Below are 6,469 nucleotides of genomic sequence, written 5' to 3'. Positions count from 1 at the left end.
TTTTCTTTATTTGTTGCTTTGTCTTTTGATTGTTTGTTTGTTTGTTTTTCGTTTTATTGGTTTTATTGTGTTTGATATTAGCTTGTTATTATTGTCATTAAGATTGTTATTTTAGTGTTTAATTATTTTGATACATCTGTTATCATTTTTAATGTCATCACTTCTGTTATTAGCAATATCATCATCATTATCATCATTATCATCATTACCATCCTCATAATTACTATAATAAATGTTTTAGCAATATTATTTCCATAATTGTTATCAACGATATTATTATCATTATTGTTACATCAATGTCAACATCATCATCGTCATCTTGATGATTATTGATATTATCCTTATTCTAATTTTTATATCATAATCACTATTATCATTACTATTGTTATGATTATTATTATTATGACTATTATTATCATTGTTATCATTATCATCATTAGTATCATTACTTTCATTATTACATTATTTCTACAACTACGGCTGCTACTACTACTATTACTATCATTATCATTATCATCAGTAGTGTCATTATCAATATAACTATCATTAACATTATAGTTATTATTGGTTGTAGCATCACTATTTGCACTGTTTTTCTTATTGCTATCATTGTTATCATCATTATTACCATTATTGTTATTATCTTCATTATCATTATCATTACTATAATCATTACTATATAATTTCATAATTATTATCATCATTACTATCTTTATCATTATAATCACTATCATCCTCATTATCATTATCATCATTTTTATTATTGTTATCATTATCATTATCATCATCATCATTACCAATATCATCATTATTGCTATTATTATAATTATTGTTATCATTGCTACAAAAATTACCATTATCAATATCATATTCTTATATTCATTATCATCTTACTAATTATGATGCTAATTGTAATAACAATGATTCCGGTGACGATGATGGTAATGATGAAAATAATGATAATGGTGATAATCATAAGTATGAAAATGATAATTATAATAACAACCATTATTACTATCATTAAGATACTGAAAAAATATTGAAGACAATGATAGCAATAATGATGACAATAGCACAAAACAACAACAACAATAATAATAGCAAAAATGATAATGATAATAACAATAGTAATGATATAAAAACGCTATTGATAATAACAATAATAATGATGATGATAATGAAAGTAATGATGATGATGATAATAAGGATAATAATAGTGATAATAATCATAATTATAATAATGGTAATAATAATAATTTATGATGATAATAATGACAATAATAATAACGATAATTGTGTAGTAATAGATAATGTCAACAATAATGATAATAATAAAAAGAATGATGAAAACGATAACAAAAGTAATTCGACTGACGATAATAATGATGATGATGATAATGATAACAAGGATGATGATAATGATGATGCTGAAGATAATAATAATGATAACGGTGATAATAACAGTAATAGTAATGATGATAATAACAATAATAATGATAGTCATAATGATAATGACTATCATCACTGCTAGCGTCCCCCACCCCCCGTATTCTTTAGCTGATTCAATTATTTTTCCCAAAGGCCGGGCAATTATTTGAGAAAACCACGAAATTCTGAAGTCTCAGCAGCTGTAGTTCGAAAGCTTGTGATCTTTTGACATTCTTGTTAGAAGTAAAGCTCTCTTTCTTTCTGTCTTTCTCTCTCTCTCTCTGTCTTTATCTCTGTCTCTCTCTCACTTTTATATATATATACATATATATATATATATATATATATATATATATATATATATATATGTGTGTGTGTGTGTGTGTGTGTGTGTGTGTGTGTGTGCATATATGAATGGTAAAACACTCTTCCGTGCTGATAATATGGCAGAAAAAAACACTATACACAAAACTGATTTCTAAGATGAGACTACAGTTTCGAAATCCACCTGGATTTCATCTTCAGATGTGTGTATGTGTGCGCGCGCGAAGGTACATCAGCGCGGGCGGCGCGTGTTGATCTACCTCTGCCTATCTCTCTATCCACCATGCATATATTCCTATCCACCTTTCTATCCAAACATACCTTTTTCTTCAATGCCCCCCCCCCCAATGTATCGCCACCCACACTAACCCCAACCAAACCATCAAACCCCAACCATGAAACACTTCGAAGCTTCGACCGAAAGTCTCATTCGAGCCACACTCCGTAATGAGTAGACGGAGCAGCACTTCATCGTACTCCCGTGAGCGCTACAAAACAACGTCAATTCCGCACATATTACTCTCGCATTTGCAACTGCATTAAATCACCAACGTTCTGATGACCCCTCGACTTGATTTCACCACCTGCATATCATGTGTGAAACGAAGCTTGGGAATTATGGGATGAAGCACGAGATGAGAGGCACCGCGACTGTTTATGACTTGTCGGAAAGGGGTTTGCGAGGTGTGGCTGGGAGTGAGTTTCTTGTGCCCGGGTGTGATTGGTATATTTATTGTTGTTTTTGTTGTTCTTGTTGCTGTTATTTATGTTATTATTTTTATCATTATTCTTGTTATTATTATTATTGTCATTATTATGATCATTATTATCATAATTATTATAATCAATATCATTATTGATAGCATCATCATCATTATTATTATTATCGTTATCGGTATCATTATTACTATCATCGCTATTATTACCATCCTTATTATTAGTTTATCGTTATTGTTATCATTAGTGTTGTTCCTGTGGCTGTTTTTGTTGTAGTTATTACCATTATTATTATTACTATCATCATTTCTATCATTATCATTATTATAATCATTGTCATTACTAGCACCATAACCATTATAATCCTTATCACTACCATCGCTATTATCATCTTTAGAGTTCTTATTTTTACCATTTTAATATCATATTTCTAAAAATCAAAATCTAATATTAAGCACCATGAAGCATAACTGTTAAAAAAGTATTTTTTTCATCATATGAATATTCTTTGACTTTCTCTTTCTTTACCTGTTCATTTACTATACACGACAATAATTTTCATCGGTCTTAATTTTTCTTTTTTACATTTTGAGAAAAGAAACGGATATTGCTGTCATTCGAAAGTGACACCTATTTCAATCTTTCATCTTAAGTATAGGTTCTCTATCTTGCTGTGCTGTATATATTAAGTATGAATATATATACATATATATATATATATATATATATATATATATATATATGTGTGTGTGTGTCTTTTTTTTTCTCTCTCTCTATTTTGTATATTTCTCATTCATTAATTTCGCATATTTTTTTATTTGTTTCTTCATTTCGCATATCATTTTTATTCATTCATTTCAAATGTTATAATATATTATGGCACTGATTACCTATATTTCAGAACGTGTGATCTGTTTCCTCCAAAATAACACGCATCACGCCCAAGTGTTGGTTATTCACCAAGCAAATTATGAGACTCCTCAGTACATATGACTCCATGCAAAACTAATCGTCATAAATCTATTACGTGGTTAAATGCTAAAGCCGTGGTTACACATAATCATAAATTATTCACAACTCTCAGCTGCTGTGATCCGTGCCATATACAGAAGCGACAACTATGAATTCCATGCTGCGCTTTCGACTGCAGTGATTGATTGAGACTCCACCCGTACAATCTGCGTGCCATGTGGATCTTATTCCTTTTAAATCATTAACATTCCCCCTAGCAAGAGGAAGTGCCCATAATTGATTTTTAATATCTCAGTCGTCATTAAAACTTGCATTAATCAGAGCGCAGCAACCAAAGATCTTTGTTTCATATCTCTTCGTTTTTTTCTAAAGTATCATCATAAATGTTCTCGTATCCCCTTTTATATATCAATTATGTGTGCTGATGGAGTAATTGGTGATATATTGATTATTTCCTTATAATCGTTGTACGCTGTATTGCCATAGTAGTATTAGTAATATATATATATATATATATATATATATATATATATATATATATATATATATAAAAATATATATATAAAAAAAAAAAAATATAAATATATATATATAAATATATATATATAAATATATATGTATAAATATATATATATATATATATATATATATATATATATATATATATATATATATTTATGTATGTATGTATGTATAAGTATATATTTATAAAAAATAAAAAATAAAATAAATAAAATGAATATAATTTCTCAGATATGAGAATCAACGAATACCGTAAAGGAGGGACATCAGGATCGGAAACCTCACGAGGGCCATCAAATTCAGGTTATATCAGAGAGATTTCCGAAGACGACGCTTTGTCCGAGCTGTTTGGGCATAGGCCGCTCAGTCTAAGACCATCAAAAATTTCATCAGTGATTTTACTCCTCGAATTTATTTTGAAATGCAAGAATGAGAAGATCCTTTCGGAAGAGAAGTAAAGTATCAGAGGAAGAAATACACCGAAAAACTGCACCAGAAAGATACCAGTGTGAATCTCTGTGACAGAAGTCCAGAATCTATCACAGAAAGTACATATTCCCTAAGAGTACTTGCTACCCACAACTCGACACTTACGGGCAACTTGAAGAAAGACGTAAGAAGACGTAAATATGATTATCGAAGCAATCTTGTCAGAAAATCTGGAGGATTAAAAACTGACGTACAGACAGGAAACACTCCGATTTTTTTCCCTCTCCCGAAGAAAGGTGACTCGAGAAGATGTGCGAACAAGACCTCACCAATCACTCTGAAACACAGAAGTGCCACTCGTCAAAGCCCTAGTCCTCCCAGATTCTGAATAAAGCTAGAAATAATCCCTTCAAGGTCGAGGCTGATCGGTCACTAGTGTGAACATGAGCAAGGGCCAAGTTGGATTCTTCAGGCAAGTCCCCCGCGTCGACAGAGATCTAGAAAAAAAAATGTGTTTCTAGGATGAGAAGGAAAGACCGCCTGTATGAGGGTATAATAAAATATGTCGTCGCCAGAGGTCACATAGTGCAATGACGGATCATCATCACAATCCTAAAACTCTGCAGTCAAGCATTAGGATTTTCGATTTTGAAAATATTGCAAACGACAGAATTTTTATTATTCGATGCAAAGAATCATGTCTGGACTGTAAAAAATAAATGATGGAAAAGTTCCCAAGAACACCTGAAATTGCACGCTAAGCAAGAGAGGGTCTCGACCTTTTGTTCACACTCATTTCCTAACATCTCCCTCTATTTTCTTTGGCAGAGACAGATACACTACTGTCAGTTCCACTCTTGTTCTGTCCGTAATGTTATTATTATCTCTTCATTTGAAATCCATGAAGTACTATGTACCAATCACTACAATGGAATTTGGCCAACAGAATGAATTTCGATCTTTTTCATATTTATTTACACCGCTCCTCTCCTACGTTTTCCTGTCCAGTAGTCCCTTTGTTGTGTATATTTAAATAAGTATTAAACTTTTATGTATGAAGAATTTAGAGACAACGTCATTTTATGAGTGTTCGTTTTCTAGCATTAAGTTTAAATCTTTATTCTATTCATAAAAGTTGGTCTCATTCTATTAATTTCTTTTTCAGTTTCAACAGTGTTCTTTCATGTGAAAATTTAGTGTGTAAACAAGTAAATAGTTTTCAATATTGCAAACGTGAAAATAGCTAAGTAACCTAAATAGCATGGGTTCCGTTTTTTTTTATAATGGCCTAACAAACATAACTAGAAAAGGATTAAACTGATAACTTGGCAATGCAGACAGAAAATCATAAAACAGTTTGTTCTTCATCTCTTATGTGAGAGATAGAATATCTTCACAAAAATATAATCTACAAGTGACATGTGACCCAGTAATCATTATCAATAAAACGTCTATCAATAATTTGTCCATCAGTTATTGGCACAGCTGCAACTCTTCGGCAGCTGTGCGCTCACCTGCAAGGACAGTAATTACGTTGTACACTCTCAGAGTTTCAAATCGTACAGTGTGACTACTTTTCCCAAATCAACTGGTAGGGACGAGCAACTAAGAGGGGGGGGGGGCGCTACACTTTCTTTGTGTTTACGTTCTCCAGCGGTTGCGGGAAACTTGCATTTCATCTCTTTTCTTCCTCTTTTTCCTCTTATTCCTATTCCTAAACTTCCCTTTCTTTTCTTTTTCTTTTCTTCTCATTTACATAATTTCCCTTTCCCTTCGTGTTTATCATTGTTGTTCCTGCAGGTTTTTTATCCGGATGTAGTTACGAACATTCCTCACATGAATATTCCTTTTTTTCTATGTTTTGCAAATAAATCATCTGTGTTGATATCATTTGGGTAACATGATCTATAAGTCACCGTTGCTTATAGTGACGTTTACGACCTTTCCTTTGAGCATTCATTCTACTGTTTTTGAGATTGAACTCGTTGATGCCGTAAAATCATCATTTCTGATACAGTGGAACATGACCGCTATCGTTGGGACTAATAACTCCCAATGGTAGCGCTTGTTATTCCTT

Source organism: Penaeus japonicus, unplaced genomic scaffold, assembly GCF_977035675.1.
Source record: "Penaeus japonicus unplaced genomic scaffold, GWHDUDI00000001_assembly GWHDUDI00000016, whole genome shotgun sequence".
Taxonomy (NCBI): Eukaryota; Metazoa; Arthropoda; class Malacostraca; order Decapoda; family Penaeidae; genus Penaeus; species Penaeus japonicus.
Note: the sequence above shows the minus strand (reverse complement) of the source record.